Source organism: Salmo salar, chromosome ssa14 (assembly GCF_905237065.1).
Source record: "Salmo salar chromosome ssa14, Ssal_v3.1, whole genome shotgun sequence".
Lineage (NCBI taxonomy): Eukaryota > Metazoa > Chordata > Actinopteri > Salmoniformes > Salmonidae > Salmo > Salmo salar.
In genome coordinates, this window is record NC_059455.1 from 62902302 (window position 1) to 62917473 (window position 15172).

The 15172-nt window shown below is 42.9% G+C and overlaps 1 pseudogene; it reads right to left on the reverse strand.

The window, feature by feature from the left end:
- Positions 1–844: 844 nt before the first annotated feature.
- Positions 845–13401, reverse strand: LOC106570166 (visinin-like; annotated as a pseudogene).
- Between the last annotated feature and the right edge of the window lie 1771 nt (positions 13402–15172).

The window sequence follows — 15172 nt, forward strand, 5'->3', positions numbered from 1 at the left end:
CCTCTGGAAGCAACGTCAGCACAATAACTGTTCGTCAGGAGCTTCATGAAATGGGTTTCCATGGCTGAGCAGCTGCACACAAGTCTAAGATCACCATGAGCAATGCCAAGCGTTGGCTGGTGTGGTGTAAAGCTTGCCGCCATTGGACTCTGGAGCAAAGGAAACGCGTTCTCTGGAGTGATGAATCACACTTCACCACCTGGCAGTCCGATCGGACGAATCTGGGTTTGAACGCTAGCTGCCCCAATGCAGAATGCCAACTGTACAGTTTGGTGGAGGAGGAATAATGGTCTGCGGCTGTTTTTCATGGTTCGACCTTGGCTCCTTAGTTCCAGTGAAGGAAAATCTTAATGCTACAGCACACAATGACATTCTAGATGATTCTGTGCTTCCAACTTTGGGGAAAAAATTTGGGGAAGGACCTTTCCTGTTTCAGCATGACAATGCCCCCGTGCACAAAGCGAGGTCCATACAGAAATGGTTTGTCGAGATCAGTGTAGAAGAACTTGACTAGCCTGCACAGAGCCCTGACCTCAACCCCATCAACACCTTTAGGATGAATGCAAGCCAGGCCTAATCGCCCAACATCAGTGCCCGACCTCACTAATGCTCTTGTGGCTGAATGGATGCAAGTCCACGCAGCAATGTTCCAACATCTAGTGGGAAGCCTTCCCAGAAGAGGCTGTTATAGCAGCAAAGGGGGGACCAACTCCATATTAATGCCCATGATTTTGGAATGAGATGTTCTTTTTTTTTTATAATATGTTTATTATTTTCCAATAAAAAAAGAAGACAAGAGAAACAAACATTGACAATCATTGTAGTGTTGAACGGGATGGCAAATTTAGAGGACAAAGGTAGGTCGATTTCCCCGGGCACCGAAGACGTGGGCAGCCCCCCGCACCTCTCTGATTCACAGGGGTAGACACATTTCAGTTGAATACATTCAGTTGGACAACTGACTAGTTATTCCCCTTTCCATTCCCTAGGTACAGTCTCCAATTTCCAAAATTGCAATACGAGCATTTTGGCTAATAGAGAACAGCCTTCCCTTCCTGGTTATTCCCATCAACTGTACCAAACAGACTGATCAATGGGTCTGGGGCTATAACTCTATCGAAGGCTTTAGATAAGTCATCAAAAATGAGAGCCCAGTAAGCATGTAACTTAGGACATGTCCAAAATAAGTGGGTCAACGTCCCCTCATCCTGCTTGCACCTCTCACACAGTGGTGTGGTGTCTGGGAATTTTTGATGCAGTTTTGAGTAATGGTTTGTCGAGATCAGTGTAGAAGAACTTGACTAGCCTGCACAGAGCCCTGACCTGTATATCACCTTAAGCTGAACAAGGAATGAGAAGTTCAACGAGCAGGTGTCCACATACTTTGATCATGTAGTGTATGTAGTAAATGACAGAGAATGTAAATAAAAAAAGAGGATAGGAATTATGCAACATTAGCCTATATGATCAGCAATGTAAGTAGTATGACAATACTGTAAGGAATGTATTTGACAAGAGTTTATATGTTGTATGGATCGATTCTGAATTTAATGTTGACATTTCCAATCAGAAAATAGCAATTTCTTTTAATAATGTATCAACCGTTAAAATAACTTTTCTTGAAGTGAAATGCTTTATCTCACAATAATTATTTGGAGTCAAAACAGAAAACGAATTGTTTGCAAAAACAGAGGGGTAAAACACAAATAACACAATCAAACACAAAGACAAATAATCATCTGATAGACAGATTTGATTTTGCCTTCCCATACACCCCAGCTCTCTAAGAACTGCTAGAGACATTTTTATCTAATGAAGCTTGAAGCTAATGGAATCTAAAGTTCATGACAAATCTTTCATAAAGTCAACATCTTATCAAAAGAAAAGGTTTGCACATTAAATGAGTGAGAACCAAGCTCCAACAGACAGAGAAAACACTAGTTCAGCAATACTTTCAGTCGAAGCGTTTGCACTTCTATAAAGTTTGTGTCTATCATTTTCAGAGGGTAATATTAAGTCAAAGAAACTGATTGAAAAGCACAATAATCCTTATCCTTCAATAACAGCGGCAAACTCTGAGTAAAGTAGCTTCAACAAATTTTACCAAGTTTCTTTCTACTTTAAAAAGAGAAGAGATTTCATGAGGTAAATGTCATAAAGACTTGTATCGTAGTTGGCATTGTGTGAGTTTACAGTATTTAACCCTTGACCTTCATATTAGATTTTGTCTGCTGGTATCAGGACTCATGTCTTTACAAGTTACATTTTAAACACATTCTCTAAAACGTTATCTTTGATTGCACTCCCTTTGTTATTATTGCTTCATTGATACACATTTCAAAAATATTTAACGAATGATTAGCTAATGAATAGCATTACATTTTAGTCATTTAGCAGACGCTCTTATCCAGAGCCACTTACAGTAGTGAATGCATACATTTCATTTCATACATTTTATTTTTTCCGTGCTGGCCCCTCGTGGGAATCGAACCCACAACCCTGGCGTTGCAAACACCATGCGTTGCAAACCCCTTGTAACAGCTCTCAATACTCTTAAGCCTTTCTCAAGTTAAATACCAAGTCCAAAAATTATATAGCTATTATTATTTTATCGTTTTTTTCTTCAAACAATACAACACAAAACATACACACACAAAAGACAACATACAGACGCACACAAACATCAACAACATCTGTTCTCACTCCCATCTCCAGTGCCTGCACTACTCTCCGACACATGTCCTCAAATTGCACCATTTGTTCCTCTCCGTCGCCCATGCTCAATATTTAGAAAATCAAGCATATGATTTTCCATTGTCTTAAAGATGGAGGATTGGTTTATTTCCAGTTTAAGTATATGTAGGAGCCTGAACCAAGATATGTTTGTGCTGTCTTGCCAACTCCTATTGTCAACTCCTATGGTCCTATGGGTCAAACAGATCTGGGACCAAGCTAGGAATGTAGACCGGAGGCAACAGAATTTATTAGCATACTGAATGAGGCGAAGCGCATCCTCATCACACCGGTGATGAACTCTCCGTCTGTAACTCGCTCTGAGGTGAGGAGAGAGAGCAAGAGGAAGAAACAGATAGGAATCATCATCAACAGGTTTATATTACAGTTCAAATGTCAAATCACATTAAACAATAATTTATTTTTCTCACCATTGACTTTTTCTCAAAAAATGACCAGAGTTTGTTGGCCCTCTTCTCCGGTGTGTTATCGTCGTTGGGCCGGTGTGTTATCGTCGTTGGGCCAGTGTGTTATCGTCCTTAGGAATTAGCTTGAAAATAGCCTGTTGGATACACAAGGGGCATAGTTTAGGATCAGTCAAATATCAGGGAGGGACTAAATATGGTATAGCTTTTGCTCAGTACAGTTTTGAATAGACTACCACACTGTTTATTGTGACCCGTATGACCAGTATAAAAATGTTAACAACAAATCCATCGCAGATCAACGACTAGACTGCCTATCATACCCCCCGTTTCGCCCTTCAACACCATGAAGAACGATACCGGTGATGTCGTGTTTCTTTATGGTGGCGTGATGGCTGGCAACAATGACAGAATTTTGTAAAAATGTTTTTAATGCACATGACCATGGGAATATCAGAGCTGTGTCCATGGTAATATCGTTAAAAAAAATAATTTAGACCTCGTGTTTATTTGAAACAGGTGTTTTTTTTGTTGTTGCTGAAATAGGCATCGGCAGCTATCAGTTATTCTGTAACATGGGAGAGTTACTGACAAATACGCAAAACCAATTGTGCCGAATACTTCAAAAATCATGGAACCATTTTACTTTGAGACGTACGCTCAATACAAGCGGCTCTTGTTGTAAAGTGTTTGTGAAAGGATGTCACGGAAATTCTCTCACCCTACATCAACTATAAACACCAGATCACTGCAGTGAGAACATATCCTTAGAACATCCCCATCCTGTTCTTTTTAATCTTCTCACAAAACCATATCCCAGGCCTGATTAAAGTTTATATGGGAACATTTTAAAAGAGAGATTACTGTGGAACATTGATGGTTGTACTATGAAACAATCAAGTTATAATCTTTACAGGTAAGGATAAAGAAAACATCGCTCCGAAGCGTTGTCAAAAACACACACCGCATTCCTTCATGAACAATGTAAATGTATGAAATAATCATATACCATTAACATGAACATTTACAAATATTTACGTTCAGGGAAAATATGTTGGTTTCGAGGGATTTCAAATGTTAGTAACTACCATTTATAAATATGCTTCCCATCTGAACCTTAGTTTTGATTAAATCGCATTGTGTTCCCATGGCTTGTAAGCAATCAAAATAACATTTTGGAGAGAAGAATGGTGGTACAAAAACCACTAAATCACATTTCAGCATTTCAACTGTAAACATGGAGCTTAAAGAAGATTAGAGCCTAAGGACTGGTGCCAACTGACAAATCATCAGCAGCTTGTTCCCATTTACAGTTCACACAGACTTGGTTTGTTGAGGATTTAGGCTTTTTTTTAAATATACAGTAACAGTGAAAAGTTTGGACACACCTACTCATTCAAGGGTTTTTCTTCATTTTTACTATTTTCTACATTGTAGATCAATAGTGAAGACATCAAAACTATGAAATAACACATATGGAATCATGTAGTAAAAAGTGTTAAACAAATCAAAACATATTTTACATTTTAGATTCTTCAAAATAGCCACCCTTTGCCTTGATGACAACTCATCCCGAACCATCTCAATTAGGTTGAGGTTGGGTGATTGTGGAGAACAGGTCATCTGACGCAGCACTCTAATCACTCTCATTCTTTGTCAAATAGCCCTTACACAGCCTGGAGGTGTGATGGGTCATTGTCCTGTTGAAAAACAAATTATAGTCCCACTAAGCACAAAACCAATCAAGTCTCTTCTTCTTATTGGTGTCCTTTAGTAGTGGTTTCTTTGCAGCAATTCGACCATTAAAGGCCTCATTCACGCAGTATCCTCTGAACAGTTAATGTTGAGATGTGTCTGTTACTTGAACACTGTAGCATTTATTTGGGCTGCAGTCTGAGGCTGGTAACTCTAATGAACTTATCCTCTGCAGCAGAGGTAACTATGGGTCTTCCTTTCCTGTGGCGGTCCTCATGAGAGGTGCTTCTACACCTGCATTGCTTGCTGTTTGGGGTTTTAGGCTGGGTTTCTGTACAGCACTTTGAGATATCAGCTGATGTAAGAAGGGCTATATAAATACATTTGATTTGATTTGATGAGAGCCAGTTTCATCCTTGCGCTTGATGGTTTTTGCGACTGCACTTGAAGAAATTATCAACGTTTTTTTACATTTTCCGGATTGACTGACCTTCATGTCTTAAAATAATGATGGACTCTCATTTCTCTTTGCTTATTTGAGCTGTTCTTGTCATAAAATTGACAAATAGGGCTATCTTCTGTACACCACCCCTACCTTGTCACAATACAGCTGATTGGCTCAAACGCATTAAGAAGGAAAGAAATTCCACAAATTAACTTTTAACAAGGCACATCTGTTAACTGAAATGCATTCATTACATTACATTTACATTTAAGTCATTTAGCAGACGCTCTTATCCAGAGCGACTTACAAATTGGTGGATTCACCTTATGATATCCAGTGGAACAACCACTTTACAATAGTGCATCTAAATCTTTGGGGGGGGGGTTAGAAGGATTACTTTATCCTATCCTAGGTATTCCTTAAAGAGGTGGGGTTTCAGGTGTCTCCGGAAGGTGGTGATTGACTCCGCTGTCCTGGCGTCGTGAGGGAGCTTGTTCCACCATTGGGGTGCCAGAGCAGCGAACAGTTTTGACTGGGCTGAGCGGGAACTGTGCTTCCTCAGAGGTAGGGAGGCGAGCAGGCCAGAGGTGGATGAACGCAGTGCCCTTGTTTGGGTGTAGGGCCTGATCAGAGCCTGAAGGTACGGAGGTGCCGTTCCCTTCACAGCTCCGTAGGCAAGCACCATGGTCTTGTAGTGGATGCGAGCTTCAACAGGAAGCCAGTGGAGAGAGCGGAGGAGCGGGGTGACGTGAGAGAACTTGGGAAGGTTGAACACCAGACGGGCTGCGGCGTTCTGGATGAGTTGTAGGGGTTTAATGGCACAGGCAGGGAGCCCAGCCAACAGCGAGTTGCAGTAATCCAAACGGGAGATGACAAGTGCCTGGATTAGGACCTGTGTGAGGCAGGGTCGTACTCTGCGAATGCTGTAGAGCATGAACCTACAGGATCGGGTCACCGCCTTGATGTTAGTAGAGAACGACAGGGTGTTGTCCAGGGTCACTCCAAGGTTCTTAGCACTCTGGGAGGAGGACACAATGGAGTTGTCAACCGTGATGGCGAGATCATGGAATGGGCAGTCCTTCCCCGGGAGGAAGAGCAGCTCCGTCTTGCCGAGGTTCAGCTTGAGGTGGTGATCCGTCATCCACACTGATATGTCTGCCAGACATGCAGAGATGCGATTCGCCACCTGGTTATCAGAAGGGGGAAAGGAGAAGATTAATTGTGTGTCGTCTGCATAGCAATGGTAGGAGAGACCATGTGAGGATATGACAGAGCCAAGTGACTTGGTGTATAGCGAGAATAGGAGAGGGCCTAGAACAGAGCCCTGGGGGACACCAGTGGTGAGAGCACGTGGTGCGGAGACAGATTCTCGCCACGCCACCTGGTAGGAGCGACCTGTCAGGTAGGACGCAATCCAAGCGTGGGCCGCGCCGGAGATGCCCAACTCGGAGAGGTGGAGAGGAGGATCTGATGGTTCACCGTATCAAAGGCAGCAGATAGGTCTAGGAGGATGAGAGCAGAGGAGAGAGAGTTAGCTTTAGCAGTGCGGAGAGCCTCCGTGACACAGAGAAGAGCAGTCTCAGTTGAATGACCAGTCTTAAAACCTGACTGATTTGGATCGAGAAGGTCATTCTGAGAGAGATAGCAGGAGAGCTGGCCAAGGACGGCACGTTCAAGAGTTTTGGAGAGAAAAGAAAGAAGGGATACTGGTCTGTAGTTGTTGACATCGGAGGGATCGAGTGTAGGTTTTTTCAGAAGGGGTGCAACTCTCGCTCTCTTGAAGACGGGAGGGACGTAGCCAGCGGTCAAGGATGAGTTGATGAGCGAGGTGAGGTAAGGGAGAAGGTCTCCGGAAATGGTCTGGAGAAGAGAGGAGGGGATAGGGTCAAGCGGACAGGTTGTTGGACGGCCGGCCGTCACAAGACGCGAGATTTCATCTGGAGAGAGAGGGGAGAAAGAGGTCAAAGCACAGGGTAGGGCAGTGTGAGCAGGACCAGCGGTGTCGTTTGACTTAGCAAACGAGGATCGGATGTCGTCGACCTTCTTTTCAAAATGGTTGACGAAGTCATCCGCAGAGAGGGAGGGGGGGGAGGAGGATTCAGGAGGGAGGAGAAGGTGGCAAAGAGCTTCCTAGGGTTAGAGGCAGATGCTTGGAATTTAGAGTGGTAGAAAGTGGCTTTAGCAGCAGAGACAGAAGAGGAAAATGTAGAGAGGAGGGAGTGAAAGGATGCCAGGTCCGCAGGGGAGGCGAGTTTTCCTCCATTTCCGCTCGGCTGCCCGGAGCCCTGTTCTGTGAGCTCGCAATGAGTCGTCGAGCCACGGAGCAGGAGGGGAGGACCGAGCCGGCCTGGAGGATAGGGGACATAGAGAATCAAAGGATGCAGAAAGGGAGGAGAGGAGGGTTGAGGAGGCAGAATCAGGGGATAGGTTGGAGAAGGTTTGAGCAGAGGGAAGAGATGATAGGATGGAAGAGGAGAGAGTAGCGGGAGAGAGAGAGCGAAGGTTGGGACGGCGCAATACCATCCGAGTAGGGGCAGAGTGAGAAGTGTTGGATGAGAGCGAGAGGGAAAAGGACACAAGGTAGTGGTCGGAGACTTGGAGGGGAGTTGCAATGAGATTAGTGGACGAACAGCATCTAGTAAAGATGAGGTCAAGCGTATTGCCTGCCTTGTGAGTAGGGGGGGAAGGTGAGAGGGTGAGGTCAAAAGAGGAGAGGAGTGGAAAGAAGGAGGCAGAGAGGAATGAGTCAAAGGTAGACGTGGGGAGGTTAAAGTCACCCAGAACTGTGAGAGGTGAGCCATCCTCAGGAAAGGAACTTATCAAGACGTCAAGCTCATTGATGAACTCTCCAAGGGACCTGGAGGGCGATAAATGATAAGGATGTTAAGCTTGAAAGGGCTGGTAACTGTGACAGCATGGAATTCAAATGAGGAGATAGACAGATGGGTCAGGGGAGAAAGAGAGAATGTCCACTTGAGAGAGATGAGGATTCCAGTGCCACCACCCCGCTGGCCAGATGCTCTCGGGGTATGCGAGAACACGTGGGCAGATGAGGAGAGAGCAGTAGGAGTAGCAGTGTTATCTGTGGTAATCCATGTTTCCGTCAGTGCCAAGAAGTCGAGGTGCTGGAGGGTAGCATAGGCTGAGATGAACTCTGTCTTGTTGGCCGCAGACCGGCAGTTCCAGAGGCTGCCAGAGACCTGGAACTCCACGTGGGTCGTGCGCGCTGGGACCACCAGGTTAGAGTGGCAGCGGCCACGCGGTGTGATGCATTTGTGTGGCCTGTGCAGAGGGGAGAGAACAGGGATAGACAGACACATAGTTGACAGGCTACAGAAGAGGCTACGCTAATGCAAAGGAGATTGGAATGACAAGTGGACTACACTTCTCGAATGTTGAGAAAGTTAAGCTTACGTTGCAAAAATGTTATTGACTAAAATGACAAAGATGATACAGTACTGCTGGCTGGTGAAGTAGGCTAGCTAGCAGTGGCTGCGTTGTTGACTTTGTTTGAACGTGTAGCTGGCTAGGTAACCTCGATAGTTTCAGTACTACACCTTAACATGATACAAAAGCAACTATGGCGTCGCGGGGGATGAAAATAGCTGGCTATCTAACCTCGATAATTACTCTAAACTACACAGTTATCAAACTATGACAAAGTCAACTAACACTGCACTAGTCAAATCGTTCCGTTGTAGTGTATTAGTTTCTACAGTGCTGCTAGTCAGTAAAGGTTGGCTAGCTAGCAGTGGGTTTGATGATGACTAGGTGTGTTGACTAAGTCTGGACAACGGCGTCGCGGCACGGCTGGCTAGCTAACCTCGATAAATTACTCTAAACTACACAATTATCAAACTATGACAAAGACAATTAACACTGCACTAGTCAAATCGTTCCGTTGTAGTGTATTAGTTTCTACAGTGCTGCTAGTCAGTAAAGGTTGGCTAGCTAGCAGTGGGTTTTAAGGATGACTAGGTGTGTTGACTAAGTCTGGACAACGGCGTCGCGGCACGGCTGGCTAGCTAACCTCGATAAATTACTCTAAACTACACAATTATCAAACTATGACAAAGACAACTAACACTGCACTAGTCAAATCGTTCCGTTGTAGTGTATTAGTTTCTACAGTGCTGCTAGTCAGTAAAGGTTGGCTAGCTAGCAGTGGGTTTGATGATGACTAGGTGTGTTGACTAAGTCTGGACAACGGCGTCGTGGCACGGCTGGCTAGCTAACCTCGATAAATTACTCTAAACTACACAATTATCTTAGATACAAATACAGCAAAGACAGCTATGTAGCTAGCTAGCACTACACTAATCAAGTCGTTCCGTTGTAATGTAATAGTTTCTACAGTGCTGCTAGTCGGTAGAAGTTGGCTAGTTGGCTAGCTAGCAGTGTTGACTAAGTTAGGAGGACGAAAACAGCTGGCTGGCTAGCTAACCTCGATAATTACTCGATAATTACTCTAAACTACTCAATTATCTTTGATACAAAGACGGCTATGTAGCTAGCTAAGAAAAGAAATGCTCAGATCAAACAAATCAAACCGTTGTAATGTAATGAAATGTAATATTACCTGTGGAGCGAAGCGAAGTGCGACTACCCCCTCCAAACCCGGAAGCATTCCAGGTGACTTCCTCATGAAGCTGGTTGAGAGAATGCCAAGAGTGTTCAATGCTGTCATCAAGGCAAAGGGTGGCTACTATGAATAATCTCAAATATGTTTTGATTTGTTTAACACTTTTTTTGGTTACTATATGATTCCATATGTGTTATTTCATAGTTTTGATGTCTTCACTATTATTCTACAATGTAGAAAATAGTCTACATAAATAAAAACCCTGGAATGAGTAGGTGTTCTAAAACTTTTGACCGGTACTGTATGTAAACCACTATTAACCCCAGCAAAATACAGTATGTGGTGTTTGTCATTGGTCACATTTACACGGCAAAGCACTGACTGTTCAGATATTGGTTGGCAATATTGTACACTTCACCATGATCACTACAGGGTGGGCAAACTCACTGTCATTCTTTAGCATATATCCAGATCGAAGGGCCATATAAGAAATGGTAGGTTTAAAAAAACATTTTCATTTGGCCTAAAACATCATTCACGATTTTAGTATTCAACAGCCTTTGCACGTTTGAACAATTGACACATTTACTTCCAGACAGCCATGGGAGATAATTGCACAGTGAGTGTTACGTGCATCATGACCTGCAGCCCAGGACACAACGAGATGTGTCTTTAAGTCTTTAAGACACTGTTTATCCCTCCCTCCCTCCCTAATTCCCTCCCTCCCTCCTACACACTTTTAGTTTAACCTCAGTACTAGGTCATGTTTAATTGTTTACAGCTCATTCATTCTGACCACCTTCAGTACACAACTGGTTACCTAAGTGATGGGGAGCTGACTATGGGTCCGGTGAATACAGTCAGACGCTGCAGTGGAATGGTATCAGTGTCAGAATGAATCTGCACCGCAGGGACATTGACACTATCACTGAGGCAAAACAATTTACAGCAGCCTCCAGGTCACTATAATGCTACCTGAGCCTCCATAGCAGGAGCGAGGCACCAAAGCAATGAATTGTGAGATTTTGGTGTTACCACTTTCTTTGTCAAATGGAAAGTCACAATTTTTTTGATTGAACATGACATTCTTTGGCTTAGTTTGCTCATGTTATAAAGTGTTTAATTATCCTATGGCTGAGAGCCCTTGATATAAGAATCGCCCACTTCTGGGTAGAAGGTTTGTGGGTAGAAATGTCAGAGAATCTGTTCAGGGGACAAGTACTACATCTTAGAAGCTAAAACAGAGCTTGAGGCTTATCCCTCCTCCATACTGCCTGAGACCCTAACCACAGCCCCTCCCCCATCTCAATCACCAAGTAGCTCAACAAGTAGTACAACCAGATGATACTTGATGACCAGAATCAACCTCACACAACCTTAAACCTTAACCCCTCAGTGTCAATACAGAGGCTTAGTTTAAGGCTAGTTTGGATTTAGATGACAAGCATCCGTCAACAGCATTAGTTTCTAACATGTGTCGTGTCTTTGGGCACCATTAACTGAAGACATGTTTATCAAAATAACTCCCTGTAATTATTATCACACGATTAAACTGATTAATCGTTTAACTGTAATTAACTAGGAGATCGGGGCACCAAGGAAAATATTCAGATTACAAAGTTATAATTTTCCTAATATAACTTTCCTATATTATAACATTATATATTATATTATATTATAGTATAGGCCGATTATCTTCTGGTTTAAATGGTGTATTTTACCTCGCGTCCAGTCTCATTCCAAACGTCGTAAATTGTTGTATCGGCACGAACCCAGCCTTTACTAAGTCATCCATACATCAACTGTCTTAAAATCATTTATTTACTAAACAAAGTAATTCACAGAAAGTATACAAACACTAATTATCGTCACAAAGAATTGGTAGAGTAATGTGCCCTAGTGGGCTAAACCGGCATGGCGGCTTGTTAAACCAACAAGGGGGGGTCAGCTGAGAAGACCCTACAGAGTTGATAAATATTAACAATTGATATGCTTATCCTTTGCACATGAACACTCACTCATTCGGGAACAATTGCAATCAATATATATTTACGCTCAGTGTGTCGTCGGGATCCTTGTTGGAGAGTTTTTGTCCTGTTGGAGAGTTTTTGTCCGCGTTCGCTCTCTCTCTCTCGGTTAGAATGGATCTTTCAAAGCGACATTCATTAATGTCGTTATAGAATGGATGTTTCGTCGGTCTTCGCATTCAATGATACCGAATTCTAGCTGCAGACTAGTACTTAATATCAAAGACTTGTTCTTATTCTGTATCGATAGTTTAACCACGTGGTATGGTTAAAGTTCAGTAGAAGAATGTATGGTCAAACCTATTGGCCAACTCGTAATGGAGTGGAGGCCTGGTCTGAAGAAAGTAACCCTGGGTGGGGGTTTTATTCGGAATGACAGAAAAAGGCTGTCTCATGACGCCAGGTCTTGTTTGTGTCACTGGGGGCGTGCCGATGACTGAGTTAAGCTTTGAACAGAAATACAATTCTATCACATTAACATCAGTACATAGCCTCTCAACATATTCCAAATAGCTTCAATCTTATTAAATCATTGTATACAACCAAGTCCCATAGCTGAGGCTATTATATAAATCTTAGTATGGTAATATGGCACTATTGTTTCCAATGAGTATCATCACAAAATTGTACCAAGCGGACCAGTTCGTAGCTGGATTCTTCACCGATCTTTTATACCTTCTCCAGAACATAAATGTCATTTGGTTCCCCAATTCTGTGAGTTGGAAGAATTTCCTTTGTCTCTCTATGAAACCCCTCTCTGTCTCAACTGGGCCATGCGGCAGGACATTCTCCTTTAGAATTTTACGACCGCCTTCACAGGGCCTGGGTAGGGAGAGGTAGGTAAGGGGATGGTGCAAGGGGGAGGGGGTCAACTCTGCTCCTTGTTCCCAGAGAGAGGGCAACGTCATGACACATGCATGTCATCTCTATTGATCTGTCTATTTATCCACCCATCCATCCACTCTCCGCTTCCCCTCCCCCAATCATGCTGCAGATCTCGATCACTCCCGACTTGGTGATGTATCCATTCTTGTCCAAGTTGAACAGTGTCCCGTGTGGCTCAGTTGGTAGAGCATGGTCTTTGTAATGCCAGGGTTGTGGGTTTGATTCCCACGGGGGACCAGTACGGGGAAAAATGTATGAAATGTATGCATTCACTACTGTAAGTTGCTCTGGATAAGAGTGTCTGCTAAATGACTAAAATGTAAATGTAAGGTCCACTCCAGCTTCCTGGTGGATGTCAGGTGCAGTGCAATGATGTACTCCTTGAAGTCCAGAGTGCTGTCATCATTGGTCTCGGAAGACGACCTGCGCATATGTCTGGGTGTTGCTCTTGGGGAAGAAGTGGCTGTAGATGACCTTGAACTCCTTGGGTGTGATATGTCCTGTGGGACATGACTTCTGGAAGTTCTTGTACCAATGGGTGAACTTGGTGCTGAGCTTCAGGTCTTCCAGGATTTCCTTGGAGACGGCATTGCTCTTGGCGTTCCACATGTTATGTTTCAAGGTGAAATAAATAGTCCCCCCTTGTGTCCTTTACAGGGCAAATGCATATCAACACGGACTGTGATGCGGAAACAAGACATACATCGATGAATTCAAAGCTTACCTGTGTGAGTGACTCAGAGAAGACTAGTCAAGATGAAAGTGATACTCACATGGTCAGCAGAGAGAAAAGGGGAGCCTGCTACACCCGCCGGTGGACTAAGTCAATTATACAGGATTGTTAAGGTGCTGAGCCACAAACACACCCAAATGAACTTTTTATCTGCACATTTTTGTTTCTCCGTCAATCCTTGTCCACACGTTAACACACACACACAATATATTTTATGCAATGTCTATGTAATGTCTTAATATGTCCTTATTTTTGTATTTCCCTTTCTTAACAAGTACAAACAACTTTAAACAATTACATTATTTTTAACCTATTGCAATGAGCATTTTATCCACATACACAGACTGCTGTGTAGGTATCGTCTGTAGTGGTCCCGTGTGGCTCAGTTGGTAGAGCATGGTGTTTGCAACACGAGGGTTGTGGGTTTGATTCCCACGTGGGACCAGTACGGAAAGAAAACAATAATGTATGCATTCACTACTGTAAGTCGCTCTGGATAAGAGCGTCTGCTAAATGACTAAAATGTAAATGTAGCTTTACCTTCAACGCCATCAGTAAGACTTGTCTGTTGTCAATGCTTGAGTTGAATAAGAAAACAACAACAATGGTCTTACAGATATGAGCTGTTGTCACAGATATCAGCTGAGGTTAGTGTAGAGGGGCCATGCAACCATTTCTCAACACATTGTTGGCAGTTCCTAGATAGTTAACTGTAGGTCCGTCTTTTAGGTTTAGGTGTTTTAGTCAGTTGGGATCTCATCTAGAGGGTTTGGTCAAACTATGTACAGTGATATAGAAAAAAAGGTAATGTCTGCTCACTGTTTCTTTGTTGCCAGATATGGTTATTTAACAAACCGTCAAGCTTTATTCAAATCACCTCTGAGGTAAATGACCACGTTAGTTTTATTAAATCATCATGTTAGCTTTATTAAATCACCAGGTTTGGGAGCAGCATAACAGTGAACAAAGATTCCTTTGTTGATGTAGATCTTATTTTTGTTGAGCTCCTGTTACTATTTAAGATTTTCATAAACCACCATCGAGACAGAGACAGACAGAATAGTAAAAAAGACAGAATAGTAACACACAGGTAACCTATTCTTCTCCCGTAATTAGAAAGGGCTAAACTTTCAGGTTCTCACAGAACTAAGACGAGTTAGTGATGATTGGCCCCTCTGTCTTTGGTCCAGGGGTCTTAAGTGCGCTTACCTGACCTATGAACCATAAGCCGTAGCCCACCACCTGCTTAGGTGAAACTGCCTGGAAGAAAATGTGCATTATATTTGTTGGTAGAGTGCTAATTACTTCCCTAATTTAATTGGAGTTGGTATAAGTATAATGGTGGTAACTGGTTGACAACCAAGATAGCTCTACATAAAAGAAGGATGGGTCTTGATAGCCTGAGGTTTCACCACATCTGTCTACTTTTGTTTATCACTAGGACCTGAGGGGTTTACTACAATGCAGGATCAATAAGTTAGCAAGCTAACTTGTATACATTTTCTGAAATAACTTTTTATATATTTATTTTTAAAAAGATGAGCTTGAAATGGGTATGGTCTAATTGACTCAACAACCACAAACACATACCTAAGTTTAATGAACCAGAAAACCAATAGTTATTTCTAGTTGTTTATCAAAGTTAGC